Here is a 16,350-nt window from a genome sequence, read left to right on the forward strand (position 1 = left end):
CAATTCTAATACAATTTGTCTGAGCGCTATCTGTCCCTAGTATCAACACGGCGACTTACACAGGGTTCTCAGAAACGCCCTTCCCCTCACGCTCTTACAATATATATCACAATGTATGAATATGCAATGAGGTGTCTTCTTCCAGGCGTGGAATCTTCCTCTGCTTTCTCCTCCCTGGACTCCGACCCCACATCTGGTGTTTGTCCTTCTGACCTCGGCAAAGAAGCCAAGTGACCAGTGAAGATGTGGGAGATAAGAGTGTTTGTGCGTAGACATGAACTTTCACTCCGTTTCAACTGAAACTCAGAACATATGATTAGTTGCACGGCCTATTCTAAGCCTACCTATATTAAACATTTCTTAATCACTTCATCCCAAAGACATGCACCTGGGGATAGGTTGATTGGCAACACTAGATTGGCCCTAGTGTGTGAATGTTGTCTGTCTATCTGTGTTGGCCCTGTGATGAGGTGGCGACTTGTCCTTTTACATTTTCCTGAGGGAACTCTCCTGAAGGAATCAATAAAGTACTATCTATCTTGTCCAGGGTGTACCCCACTTTCTGGCCATGTGCAGCTGAGATAGGCTCCAGCACCCCCCGCAACCCTGAAAGGGACAAGCGGTAGAAAATTGATGGATGGACTAGAAAAGTGGCGCGCGCTGCAGACCAAGGAGCAGAGTCGAAGAACGCGCAAGATTGCAGTGACCACTCCATTAAAGGTTTCTTTTGTGTAATTTTAACGTTTATTATTTCCCATTTAAGTATTATCTTGATAATTTTTGTATTTTATCTTGTTTCGAAAAGCACCAACTTGGTGAGTCTAAATAAAAGCAAAATATGAGGAAAACCTTAAAAAGTGAAGCTATTATTAAAGGCAGCAATCATAAATGAAGCTGTCAGCACATACACAATTTATTTATGCATGTACAGTATTTGAATTAGCACAATGCATATTCATCAACATAGAGCAACAATGTAAATATGCCCGAGTTAGCACAATAGCTCATTTTCATTTGTTGTCCTAAGGCAGGTTAATACAGTAAACATTCAACAGATCATGATACAAAAGAATACATAAATCACAAGACATTACACATTACGAGCATACCATAAGCACAGACCATGGACAAAAAAATAAAACAAACAACAAACACAAATACAAGTGAATAACCTAATTGTGCGTGCATGTCTGATTAGTTTCCAACCACTGTTTCAGTGCAGTTTTAAATGTTAAACAGGTGTCACAGTTTCTGACGTGGGCTGGCAGCCTGTTCCATGACTGTATGGCTCTGATAGACCCCACCATTTGGCCAAATTTAGTCTTGCGCCTTTGTACCTTGCAATCCCCTCTGGCCACTGCTCTGGTGTTTACTTGACTGCTATTTTTTTAAATTAATAAAATCTATCAAGGGACGGGGAGCAAGTTTATTTAGAACTCTAAAGATGAGGCAAGCATCAGTGAATATCTGATAATTATCTAAATCCAAAATATTATATTTACTTAAAATGTTGCAATAATGATACTTTAGAGCAGGGGTCACCAACCTTTTTGAAACCAAGGGCTACTTCTTGGGTACTGATTAATGCGAAGGGCTACCAGTTAGATACACACTTAAATACATTGCCAGAAGTAGCCAATTTGCTCAATTTACCTTTAACTCTGTTATTATTAATAATTAATGATATTTATCTTTGTGGAAACACTGATCATCTTAATGATTTCTCACAATAAATATATATAGAAACAGATAAATATCAATATGCAACACTTTATTTTTATATTTTCTCTAAGTGCACATTTTTTAAATTGAACATTTTCAAATGATCACTTCTAAGACAGTCTTGTGAAGTCACAATATCCCATTTTAACTAGCTAGCCACTAACATTTTTTAACAAATCATGAATTACTTTGCACCATGTTTGTACAAATAATAACTCATGTAAAATACAAAAGTAAACTCTCAAATTTTTAAATCATGTCACACTTTGAACTGGACACCAAATCTGTTATCTGTTTCTTTGTCAGTTAGTGGGAAGCCTGGCATTGCATGCTGTTAACTAGTGTGTTGTACTCTGGTGTGTAACTTGACACTGCAACTCTGAGTGAGTCTTGCAGATGTGCATCAGTGAGGCGTGTTCTGTGTTTGTTCTTGATGAAGTTCATGTCAGAAAAGGCTGATTCACAAAGATAAGATTTTTCCTCATTGTTTGCGGAACCTTCTTAATCTTTTGGACATATTTTTGTGAGGAACTCGCATGGCTGCCGTTTGTGTGTCCCCAGGATGCAAGAACCAGGAGGAGGAATAGCAGGTAAAATGATTTTAATTATCGTAAACAGAAAATAAAGCAGTCTTGCATAAAAAGTTCCAAACGTATAGAGTCTATCATCGAGCACTGAGGAGTGCTCGAGAGAAAGCATAAATAGACATATGCTGATTGGCAGCAGGTGTGGACCGGCTGCCAATCAACGGCAGGTGAGGAGAAAACAGTGCTCAGCGGAACAAACAGGAAATATAACAAAATAAGAACACTGACAGGAAGTAATACAAAAACCAGGAAACAAACTGAAATGAAGTGACCGATCGTCACAATTTTCACAGCAATCTGGCCTTAAGCTTAATTATGATAAATGTAAAATGTTAAGGATCGGAAATCTAAAGGGAACGTCCTTTCGAATGGAATGCAAAGTGTTTTGTTTATAAATTATATGCAATCTGTTGTGTTCCCTAATTTTTTTCTGTGTACATGAATGAAGGTGAGTGTTGCTGAGTCCGACTTGGACATTATCTGGACTGGGCCTGGTTTAAAAAACCCTCTAAAAAAATCTAATTTCATTGACAACCTGGTCTGTTGAAGATAAGGCCCTTTTTAAAAAATAAAAAATAAAATAAGATAAATAAATAAAAAACATTTTCTTGGATAAAAAAGAAAGTAAAACAATATAAAAATAATTACATAAAAAATAGTAATTAATGAAAATGTTAGTGGACCAGCAGCCTATACAATCATGTGTGCTTCAGGGACTGTGTCCCTTGCAGATGTGTTGTCTATGTTGTGGGAACCAGAATATTGGTAGCAGAAAGAAATAACCCCTTTTGTGTGGATGAGTGTGCATGGGGGAGGTTGTTTGGGTTGATGCACTGATTGAAAGTGTATCTTGTGTTTTCTATGTAGATTTAATTTAAAAAAATTTTTATTTTTTTATTTAATTTTTTTTTAGAACAGGCCCGCGGGCGACTCATCTGGTCCTTACGGGCGACCTGGTGCCCGCGGGCACCGCGTTGGTGACCCCTGGTCTAGAATGTTTTGTGTTCTCTTTCTCATTGTTGACATCTACAGTTATATTTTGATAAAGACGGGAAAAAACTCGCTACTTGTAAATGGCGGGTGCAACAACAACAAACATCAGTAGACGGAAAGTTAAATCATGAAATGCAACTTTATCCAAGCAAAAATTGATGCATATTTATCCGGGAGAGACTTGATACCAATGTCCTTGACCCAGCCACACACAAAGAAGTTTCATCTGTTTTGTCATTTAGAATGATGTCTGGATCACCAGTTAGTTCACCATATCTGGGATCGCGACCGACGAATAATCCTTGATATCACTCAACAAGTCTTTTTTTTGATAAATTACAGTGATCTCTTCCATTGCATTGTTAGTTAGGCTTTAATGCCGTTGCAGAGGACACATTTCGCCACATCTAGTGTGTGTGTGACAATCATTGGTACTTTAATCTTTAATTTAATCTTTATCGCTACATCCCTAGAGCTGGCTGAGTCTGCAACTGGATGTGACGTCACACGCAACCCAGGTGTTGTGAGCATGGCACCATTGGATTTTACTGGATTTGTATCTGCGCTGGAACTCATCAATAGCCATGTGTACATGGACAACATTTATTCAATGTGATCATCATTCGCATTAGAATTTTAATGTGTAAATTGACCCTGAAAAAAAGATCTGATTATTACGTGCATTTTCATGCAAATCAGAATGCTTTTCTTTGACATGCGCAGAACCTAACATAAACAGAAAGGTGTGTTATTATTTGTGCTATGGTGCCATCTTTTGAATGAGATCGCTCACTGCCGGTGCTGAAGAAGCAGTAGAAAAACATGGATTTGTGCATTTCTGCTTGTCCGATGTTGTGACTGTATTTTTTTATAAAACATTTTCTTCTGTTTGCTACTTTTGTTTTAACTCTCTTTTTGAAATGCAGCTGTTATGTGCCTTTTATATTGCGATATGTACAGCTTATGTTAAGACATTCTGTGTACGTGAATAAAACAGCTCGTTAAGACGACAACTGGATCCCTCCTTTTATTGTTACATCGACACATGACACTCAAAAATATACTTTTGTTTTTGCTAGTCTTGTTTTAAAGCAACAAACTCAACAGTATATAATGCTACGTCTGTACGTGTTAAATGGGGGGAGACGGCAGCAAGAAAATTGCTTCATTCTAAGACTATTACATTTAGTCCCTGCTCCACCACCAAAATATAGCTGCTCAGTAAATTCTAACCCGAATTTTGGAAAATGTGTTTTCATGCGCTACAATCCGAATGACTTTTGGCATAAACCACCCGTCTCGATCGGAATCAAATTTTGATCCGAACATGTGTGATCGGGTCAGAATATTCCAAATGGCATGTTTACAATTTACATGAAACACTTTTAATCCAAGTGAACGTGTCCATGTGTACATAGCTAATATGTTACTGCAGTCACTTGTATTTCAAATGTTGTTCTGAAATCAGAGAATGTGTTTGTAAAGGTGGGTTGTACGCCTTTTAAGCAGGTCACATACGCATTGGAAAAATTATTCTAAAAGCTGACTCATCATTACATTTTGGGGGGATGTCCACATCAAGCTATGCAGAAGGGGTTTAAGGGAAAAAGCGTGTCCAAGTAACATCCAAGAAACAAAAAAGTTGAATTTATTTGATTCCTTGTCCTATAAAGGGTTAAACATCCACTGGACAGCCTTTTTAATATGTTAGATGCAATACAAAACCAGATGTTAAAAAGATAATGCTGCTGACTGTTATGATAATTATTCAGGACTATTGGAGCGTATATACGGCATTATTTATCCAGTTAAGTGTTGATAATTAATAATGTATGTATTGATGCGTTAACTTGCAATGGTGCTCCAGGGAAATGATGGCGGTCGGAGCCTAATTGATTAATGCTTCATAGCTGAAATGGACAGTTGAGTTCTAGAAAAAGAAGTCATATCTAGTGAATCACTTTTTAAACGTAACCCTGATGCTAATTTAACCAATTGTTTTGAAAGTCAACTTTGTTAAGGCACAATTTGATTGACACTGACGGACTGCTACTAATCTATTAGATTTCATTTGATATCTTGATATATCTAAATTATACAGACACGTACAGTGGAACCTCAATTTACGAACGTAATTGGTTCTTTAATACCAATTTGAAAAGTTCATATATTGAAGCAGAGTTCCCCATAACAATTAATGTACACATGAATATCAATCAATTAAAGTTTATTTATATGGCCCTTAATAACAAATACATCAAAGGGCTGCATAAACCACAAGGACATCCTCGGCTCTTATCCCACATCGGGGCAAGAAAAAACTCAACCCACTGATGAGAAAGCTTGAAAAGGCCGCAGATGTGCCCCCGTCTATATATATATATATATATATATATATATATATATATATATATATATATATATATATATATATATATATATATATATATATATATATATATATATCTATCTCGCGTGAGAGGAAGTGGGTGGGTTAATCATATTGCAATGCTGTCTGCTAAAAATGATGGAAAACACTCTACTAAACAACTGATGCTGTGGTCCAGGTTGAAATTGCCACAAAATTTGAATTAGTTTGCGCTACGTAGGCGGTTTTAACTCTGCTAATATTTGGCATCAAGCCAGCCAGCTGTGTGTGAGTCTACATAGTTGTATGGGCACAACAGGGGAGCAGAAACTCTTTTTGCAGGTCTGGATGATTGTTATTAAAATGTTTAGCTAAGTTTAAAGCATAGATGGTAATACTTTATTCATGCTACCTTTGGCAAGGCATGTTTTAAAGCCGTCATGTTTAGAGCAACATCTTTATTGATACTTTTGAAGCCCAAATACCTTTATATACACCCTTTATTGACCGGTAGAATTGCCTTAATTTAAATTTTTTCTTCTCCACACTGTTTCTCTTTGTGTGCTCTGTGAGTGTGTGCGCGCTGACACACTCAACATGCTCCTCCACTCTGTATATATATATATATGGTATATATATATATATATACATATATATATATATACATATATATATATATATATATATATATATATATATATATATATATATATATATATATATATATATATATATATATATATATATATATATATACCGTACAACCCTATATATACCGTACAACCCTATATATATGTGTATATATATATATATATATATATATATATATATATATATATATATATATATATATATATATATATATATATATATATATATATATATATATATATATATATATATATATATATATATATATATATATAGTATACCTGTACTAATATATACATATATATATATATATATATATATATATATATATATATATATATATATATATATATATATATATATATATATATATATATATATATATATATATATATATATATATGTATACCTGTACTAATATATATATATATATATATATATATATATATATGTATATATATATATATATATATATATATATATATATATATATATATATATATATATATATATATATATATATATATATATATAACAAGGGGTTAATGGCTCAACAATGTCTTTTTTTATCTAAATAACACAACAACATTACAGCAAGCATAAATGTCAACACGCACACACTCACACACAAAAATCTTGTTGATGCGCTCCAAAACCAAAAAGCAAAAAACAGGAAGAGCATATTATCTTGTGTGTGAGAATATTTGTGGCATTGTTAAACACTTTCGGAGCAATAAACATGGCTTCACAAAGTCATTGCTATTGTTAGCACAAACTAGCAGTGTGAGGTGATCCTTCATTGGCTTGTGTCCCGGTAGTGCCATCTTCCGGTAGTGCCATCTTCTTTGCTGTAATAAAGGTCCGTTGTGGCACCTTTTTCGGTCTCATCACAATTAAAGACTTGCTGCGGCACAAAACCTCCTAAGATGATAAAATGTTTGCGCTAAAGTGGCCGCAAGTCGGATGCTAACGAGCTAAAACGCTAGCAACCCAAGGCTATACAGCGAGACTGTGAGAGTTTGGACACATTTAAATGTTTCTGATCACAAAAAGTGCTGTTCGCCATCGAAGCTCTTTCGAAATGGCCATGCCTGTGTGTACAGGAAGTGATGTCATCAAAATGGCATCCCCGGGTGGCTTCAAGCGGCATGCGAAATGAATGAATGACTGAAGCGCTCGTACGCCGAAACATAGTTTGGACGCATAGGAATATTTGGCGTGACGTAAACGTTTGTTAAAGGCCTACTGAAACCCACTACTACCGACCACGCAGTCTGATAGTTTATATATCAATGATGAAATCTTAACATTGCAACACATGCCAATACAGCCGGGTTAACTTATAAAGTGACATTTTAAAATTCCCGGGAAATATCCGGCTGAAACATCGCGGTATGATGACGTATGCGCGTGACGAAGTCTGAGTAACGGAAGTTATGGTACCCCGTAGAATCCTATACAAAAAGCTCTGTTTTCATTTCATAATTCCACAGTATTCTGGACATCTTTTGCAATTTTTTTAATGAACAATGAAGGCTGCAAAGAAGACAGTTGTAGGTGGGATCAGTGTATTAGCAGCGGACTACAGCAACACAACCAGGAGGACTTTGTTGGAGCGCTAGCCGCGCTAGCCGCCGACTTCACCTTGACTTCCTACGTCTCCGGGCCGCCAAACGCATCGGGTGAAGTCCTTCGTCCTTCTGCCGATCGCTGGAACGCAGGTGAGCACGGGTGTTGATGAGCAAATGAGGGCTGGCTGGCGTAGGTGGAGAGCTAATGTTTTTAGCATAGCTCTGTGCAGTGCGGTTGCTAAGTTAGCTTCAATGGCGTCGTTAGCACAGCATTGTTAACCTTCGCCAGCCTGGAAAGCATTAACCGTGTATTTACATGTCCACGGTTTAATAGTATTGTTGATTTTCTATCTATACTTCCAGTCAGGGGTTTATTTCTTTTGTTTCTATATGCAGTTAAAGCAAGATGCTATCACGTTAGCTCGTAGCTAAAGCATTTCGCCGATGTATTGTCGTGGAGATAAAAGGCACTGAATGTCCATTTCGCGTTCTCGACTCTCATTTTCAAGAGGATATAGTATCTGAGGTGGTTTAAAATACAAATCTGTGATCTACAATAGAAAAAGGAGAGTGTGGAATCCAATGAGCCAGCTTGTACCTAAGTTACGGTCAGAGCGAAAAAAAGATACGTCCATCGCTGCCTCTCAAGTCATTCACTGTAACGTTCCTCATCTACGAATCTTTCATCCTCGCTCAAATTAATGGGGTAATCATCACTTTCTCGGTCCGAATCTCTCTCGCTCCATTGTAAACAACGGGGAATTGTGAGGAATACTAGCTCCTGTGACGTCACGCTACTTCCGGTACAGGCAAGGCTTTTTTTTTTATCAGCGACCAAAAGTTGCGAACTTTATCGTCGATTTTCTCTACTAAATCCTTTCAGCAAAAATATGGCAATATCGCGAAATGATCAAGTATGACACATAGAATGGATCTGCTATTCCCGTTTAAATAAAAAAAAATCATTTCAGTAGGCCTTTAACCAAAAAGGTTGCGGATGTCGTCGTGGCTTGTGCAGCCCTTTGAGACACTTGTGATTAGAGCTATATAAATAAACATTGATTGATTGATTGATTGAAATCGAGGCATTCATAAATCGAGGTTCCACTGTATAATTATCTCAATTGGTTCTGTAGAAAATGAAAAGAAAATGCACAATAATTTGCTCCTACCAACTGTAGTAATGACATACTGTATGCTGCTGTTTGACAATGATCTCATGCTGTTTAGGACATGATGTCATCGTGTAAGATCATCAATATTGTGGCGCCTACTGGTCTGCACTCATTTTAACTGCTATTAAATCACTCCCAGGATTTATACATAAATACAATAAATTGAGCTCAATGACTACATTCCTTTCTTCTTTCATGGTTTCTTGCTTAGAGCATTTTTAAAGAGCTCCTATTATGCAAAACCAACTTTTCTTACATATTGGACCTGTATTTGTGTATTTGGGAGTCCCGAAAAAGTCAATCAATCAATCAATGTTTATTTATATAGCCCTAAATCACAAGTGTCTCAAAGGGCTGTACAAGCCACAACGACATCCTCGGTACAGAGCCCACATACGGGCAAGGAAAAACTCACCCCAGTGGGACGTCGGTGAATGACTATGAGAAACCTTGGAGAGGACCGCATATGTGGGTAACCCCCCCCCTCTAGGGGAGACCGAAAGCAACGGATGTCGAGTGGGTCTGACATAACATTGTGAAAGTCCAGTCCACAGTGGATCCAACACATCAGCGGGAGTCCAGTCCACAGCGGGGCCAACAGGAAACCATCCCGAGCGGAGACGGGTCAGCAGCGCAGAGATGTCCCCAACCGATGCACAGGCTAGTGGTCCACCCGGGGTCCCGGCTCTGGACAGCCAGCACTTCATCCATGGCCACCGGACCTATGCGACTCCCCCTCGCAAGGGACAGGGGAGAAGAGGAGAGAAGAAAAGAAACGGCAGATCAACTGGTCTAAAAAAAAGGGGGGGTCTATTTAAAGGCTAGATTATACAAATGAGTTTTAAGATGGGACTTAAATGCTTCTACTGAGGTAGCATCTCTAACTGTTACCGGGAGGGCATTCCAGAGTACTGGAGCCCGAATAGAAAACGCTCTATAGCCCGCAGACTTTTTTTTGGCTCTGGGAATCACTAATAAGCCGGAGTTCTTTGAACGCAGATTTCTTGTCGGGACATATGGTACAATACAATCGGCGAGATAGGCTGGAGCTAAACCGTGTAATATTTTATACGTAAGTAGTAAAACCTTAAAGTCGCATCTTAAGTGCACAGGAAGCCAGTGCAAGTGAGCCAGTATAGGCGTAATATGATCAAACTTTCTTGTTTTTGTCAAAAGCCTTGCAGCCGCATTTTGTACCAACTGTAATCTTTAAAAGTGAAATCCATGGGGCATGATGGGGATATTAATAAAATAATTTGGCCTTTTTTCAAAATTGGTACTTTAGTGACTTATTTTGCCTTAGTTACGTCAGCTGACATCTCCACATATGATAGAGCTTTGCTCGAGTCCGCCATTTGTATTCAGTTGTAGTCCAAAGTTGTAGTCAATAAGTTCCTTATTTTTCTCGATCCTCTTGTTGAGGGGCAGACGTGTCCGTGCATGCACATGCATCTTTCGCTGTCGCCATTTACAATAAAAAGTCGCATATAGTTCCAATTTATATCTGTCAGTAGACTGACTCAATATGAAGGCGCTTAAAACTAAAACATGGCTGACATGGTGGAGACACAGTCGAAAGGGGCTTGGCTTGGAGGAGAGTTGTAACTAAGACCCCCCACAAAACGGCTCATTGTGTAGAGACAGTCTAGAGACATTGTCTAGAGACAGCTTTAAAATGGTCCGTAAAAACAAAAACTAAGCAAACTTTTGACGAAAGCACCACCATTACATGTTTTATATAGGTTGGTTGGTTGGTTGAAGTTTATTCATCATGTATGCAGTTTCCAGGTGATACATCACATATTCACTTATGTTTAATTTCTCTTTACAACATGCCTGAAAAGGAGTCGGAAGAAGCACGTTCCACTTCATAGCAATTACACATCTTTTTACTTCCTGTTTTTATTTTATAACACAATTTTTACATCAAGTAAATAAAACAGTTCTCTTAATAGTTAAGTCAGTTGTGATTAATTTAATGAGATTAATAATAGCTTATTTTCATTAGTATAATAATTCTTCTTTCTTGTACTTTGTAAACAGTTTGAACAATTTCTAAACCTGGATCATGTTAGTACATTGTTTGACTTGTTTGCTTTATCCATTCCATAATTTATAATTCCACATACTAATATGCTAACGGTCTTAACTGTTGTACGTGCGTACAAATGTTTTACATTAAAATTTTCTCTAAAGTTATATTTCTCCTCTTTTGTTGAAAAATAATTGTTGTACCTTATTGGGTAGCAGGTTATAGTTTGCTTTGTACATTATTTTAGCTGTTTGCAAATGCACCAAATCATTGAATTTTAATATTTTGATTCAATAAATAAGGAAAGGGTTTGTATGTTTTCTATAGCTAACTTTGTGTATTATTCGAATATATATTTTTTGTAACACAGTTAGTGAATAAAGTGTACTTTTGTAATTATTTCCCCATATTTCTACACAATAACTCAGATATGGTAACACTAGCGAGCAGGGGTGATTTTTGGTCTAGAACATTTTTGTTTTATTGGTTATAGAAATATTTCTTGCCACCTTATGTTGTATACATTTTATATTAGAATTCCATTTCATTGTATCTGTCAAGACTTGAACTTTGGCGTGGTTTGTTCTCCCGAGGTGCAAATGATTTGGACCGGACGTGGCTTGGAGGTGGGTACATGATTTAATATAATGACAATAAAAAGGAATAAACAAAAGGCGCGCACAAGGGCGGAAGTACAAAACTTGGCTATAAACACAAAACTTGCACAAAGGCAGAAACTATGAACAATGAAACAAAAACACTAACTGTGGCATTAATAAACAAAAACTTACTTGGCATGGAAGCTATGAAACAAGCAGCGTGAACTGAGCATGAAACAGAGTGGCAGGAGTGTGGTGTCGCCATGGAGACTTCCTGGCAACAATCGGTTTAAATAATAGTGACATGATTAGTGAAAACAGGTGCGTGACTCAAAACGTGAAACAGGTGCGTGACATGACGATGTGAACCAGGTGAAACTAATGGTTGCTATGGTGACAAACAAAAGTGCACAAAAAGTCAAAAAAAAAAAAACCCGAACATGACTAAAACAAAACATGATCACACAGACATGCCAGTATCATCTATTATCACTCCCAAAAACTAGATTTATTTCACCCTTTCAATGTTTACTCAATTTGTATTTGTGTTTGACTTTCTCTTCTAATGTTACCGAATAGCATTATTTTTGATTTATTGAAATGTCAAAGATAGTCTGTTTTTGTCAAACCATCTTTTTAATTTGTTAATTTATTCTGTTATTATTTGTATTAGCTTTTGTGTGTTCTCTCCTGAACAAAACATCTGCAAATAGGACTAACTTCAAGTCATGTCACTTGTATGAAGATTGAACAATTGTGGTCCCGGTATTGATCCCTGGGGTACGCCGCATAATATCTATAGTGTGTTGACATATTTTCACCTATCTTTAGGTATAGCCTCCTGTTGATTAAGTAGCTTCTTACCCAGTTCAGGACCCAACCCTCTGATTCTTATTTGACCGTTTTAATTTGTTAATTAAGATATTATGAATAATTGTGACAAATGCTTTAGTTAGATCCATAAATACTGCAGCTGCACACTGTTTACCATCTATTGCATTGGTAATTTCCTCTTTTGTTTTGATTAATGCCATTGATGATTAAATGTTGGCTTTGGGTCCGTATTGGTTCTCTGCAAGTGGTCCACTTTTATTTATGAATTTATCCAATCTGTTATTGAATACTTTTTCAAGTATTTTGTTGTTCTGGTGTTTGTCTCCAGTCTTATAAATGTACACATTTTTTTAATTTGCATTTTGTTTGGGAATGTGCCTGTTTGAAATGATAGATTGTTGATATATGTTTAAGGTTCTGACGTTTCTTTAATAACTTTTTTTTCACTTTCATATCATTCTGTGACAGTCAGTTGGGGTCTTGAATTTTCATTAATTTACAATTATTTCCTCTTTTGCCACATTATTGAGGAACATTAAGTTGGGATTTCTATCTATGATGTAATTCAAATCCTCAACTGACCCAGGATCTGGAATCCTTTCCTCCAGATTTGGGCCAATGTTCACAAAGTACTTATTGAAGCTTTCAACTTCTTTGTTCATAGTGTCACTCTTTATGTTTTCGCCTCAGAAGTATTGAGGGTAATCCTTCTTAGCACCATTTTTAATGATGCTATTTAGTATGCCCCATGTTGCGCTCATGTTGTTTTTGTTCCTGTCTAATGAATGACTGTAATAATATTTTCTGCATGTTTGTAAGATTATGGTCACGTAGTTATGTAGACTACAAAGAAGTGTTTTAAATGTAGAAAAAAAAAATCATAATATGACCCTTGTAAAGTCATTCTTACATAATCGTTCCGTCTTATAAGGGGGCCATCTGCTGTACAAACTGTGCTATTTACTAAATTATTATACCTTTTGGCTTCATATATATCATAACAAGACTACATGGAGAGGACTATTCAAAGTGTGTACAAACAAACCTGAGCTGCTTCTCTTGCTTCAACTGCTTGAACAGTTTTGTTATGGCCCTGGAGTCCATTACCTTGTTTGTTTTTTTAACTCTCTCTTTCTTCATCTTCTATCCAAAGGTTCAACTTGCAACTGCTGGCCGTATGTCTTTGGGACAGACAGACGACATGAAATGACAGCTTGGACACCTGGGTAATAACAATTAAAGAGAATGTTTGTTTGTTGTTTCGTGGCTGCCGAGAGGGTTACATCCCACCATCTTCCTGCTCCAAGTTGGTAATCCACGCCGCACATAACACACACACACACACACACACACACACACACACACACACACACACACACACACACACACACACACACACACACACACACACACACACACACACACACACACACACACACACACACACACACACACACACACACACACACACACACACACACACACACACATACACATACATACATCATGATAGTTGTCAGCTAATCAAGGGCTGTTTTTAAATAACTCATTGTGCAAATTGTTGCATAAAAGAGTCCCTCCTGAATTGGTGGACATTTCTTCTGATTTTGTGGTAGCTTTTTCAGAAGGTTGCACATAAGGTTAGATAAATCAAATAATCTGGTTGCGATTAGTTACCAACTGTTTTTTGTACAACTGTGACGGACTGCAGCCCTGCGATGAGGTGGCGACTTGTCCAGGATGTACCCTGCCTTCTGCCCGATTGTAGCTGAGATAGGCACCAGCACCCCCCGCGACCCCGAAGGGAATAAGCGGTAGAAAATGGATGGATGGATGACGGACTGCAATGTGTGGTACCATAACATTATTATTTCTAGAGCCTTTTCATTAGATTTTTTGAACATTCATCAATCACATTGCGTATGCAATTCGGACATGGACGATTATTGAATCGATTAGTAATACGTCAATAATCGATAATCAATTTATTTATTGTAACTCAAAGTATGCTGGCATTTCCAAAATTTGGCTGACAGCAGTGAGCCACCTCATTGAGATCCGACCAGTTCCTTTTTCTAAGGCACTTATGGTCCAGTTTTGCACACATTTTCATTAACTTAATAAATGTGGAAATTAATTTAACTGTTTCTTATTCCGAATAAAACATTTTTTTAAAAGTTGCAAGTGATAAACGCTTATTTATTGAAATAAAAATAAATGTAAAACTGCATCAATATACATAGATTAAAGATGCATCAATAATCAATTTTTAATTGAATCGTAGCTCCTGAATCGTAATCGTAATCGAATCATAAGGTGGCCAAAAATTCCCACCTCTACTGTATAATATATGTACAGTACATCTTCTCCTCCCAGTATTGTGGCCATTCTGATGATCAACAAATATTCTGCATATTCATGCAGACAGAGATGCTAAACGGATTGTGCTCCTTAATTTGCTCACCTAACATACGCAATCTACTACACACAAGTTTAGTAGATCAGCTTTGCATGTGCTATCAAGTTTGCACGTGTTTTAGTACGCGCAAACCTTTAGTAGATCTAACACTTAGTGTTTCACTAGAGCTGAATGTATTTAGCCCAAAGCTTCTAAAACTTGTAGCTCATCATCCTTATATTAAGGATAAAAAATACAAGTTTATGGATCCTCATTTGTCCCAAAGTAATATTTATTGGCTCTCATAAAGTCTGCATTGTTAGTAGTTGTTATTGTTGTCGAAGGAAATAGCGAATGTTGTGATGCGTCTGTGAAATCATTGCGCTGCCAAAATGTTCCGGTAATGCTTAAAATGACCAAAATACTGTAAATGTTACATTTTATTATGAGGGTGCCTGTTACTACATTACATATATGCTTACAGCATGTATACAAATTGTTGATGGAGATTTTGGTTGATTCAAAGGCGACATACATCTTGTCCCCATTACCTGCGTTGCTAGCTTTTATTTACGATTTAAAATATAATAAAAAAAGAAAAAACATTGTATTCTTGCTTCACTTAGGGATTGTGAACGATGGGCAAAATTCACAAAAAGTGCATTTCCCCTTTAAGTGCAGACTGCTGACAGAAAGTTCCGTGGCGATAAAGTATTTTTAATCAATATTAAATATGTTTATTTTGCATGAGCTTAAAATAGAAATTTGCCAGGGACGTTTCAGGCGTTTTGTAGATGATAAGATTACATTTTTAACCAGATTACTAATAATTTCATTTTAGAAAAATTTCTAAAGTGAGAAATTTGTTGTCAAAATTGGATCTGGAAATGATCATTCACGTGTTCATTTCGTCTCGCGTTGACTATTGCAATTCTCTCTTCACTCTTTTCAACAAGTCAACGCTAAAGAGACTTCAGACTGTACAAAATGCGGCTGCCAGACTTTTGACCGGTGCACTCAGAACAGCCCATATCACCCCCGTTCTATCCAGTCTTCACTGGCTTCCAGTTAAATTCCGCATTGAGTTTAAGATTTTAGTCCTGGCATTCTGTGCATTGCATGGTGGAGCCCCTCAGTACATCACTGACTTGCTATGCCCCTACTCTTCAGGGCGCAGCCTCCGGTCTTCAGGCCAGGGTCTTCTAAAGATCCCAAAAAACTTGTTTTAAAACCCATGGAGACCTGGCATTCCAGGCTATAGCTCCCAGACTCTGGAACCATTTGCACCAGTCCCTCCATGATCTTGACTGTGTTGAAACTTTTACGAAACATTTGAAAACTTCTCTTTTTAGTAAAGCTTTTAGTTAATGCACCTTTTAACTATCATTTTTAATCCACTTTGTATCCTTTTTATGATGTT

The sequence above is a fragment of the Entelurus aequoreus genome, linkage group LG05 (assembly GCF_033978785.1).
Source record: "Entelurus aequoreus isolate RoL-2023_Sb linkage group LG05, RoL_Eaeq_v1.1, whole genome shotgun sequence".
NCBI classification, from domain to species: domain Eukaryota; kingdom Metazoa; phylum Chordata; class Actinopteri; order Syngnathiformes; family Syngnathidae; genus Entelurus; species Entelurus aequoreus.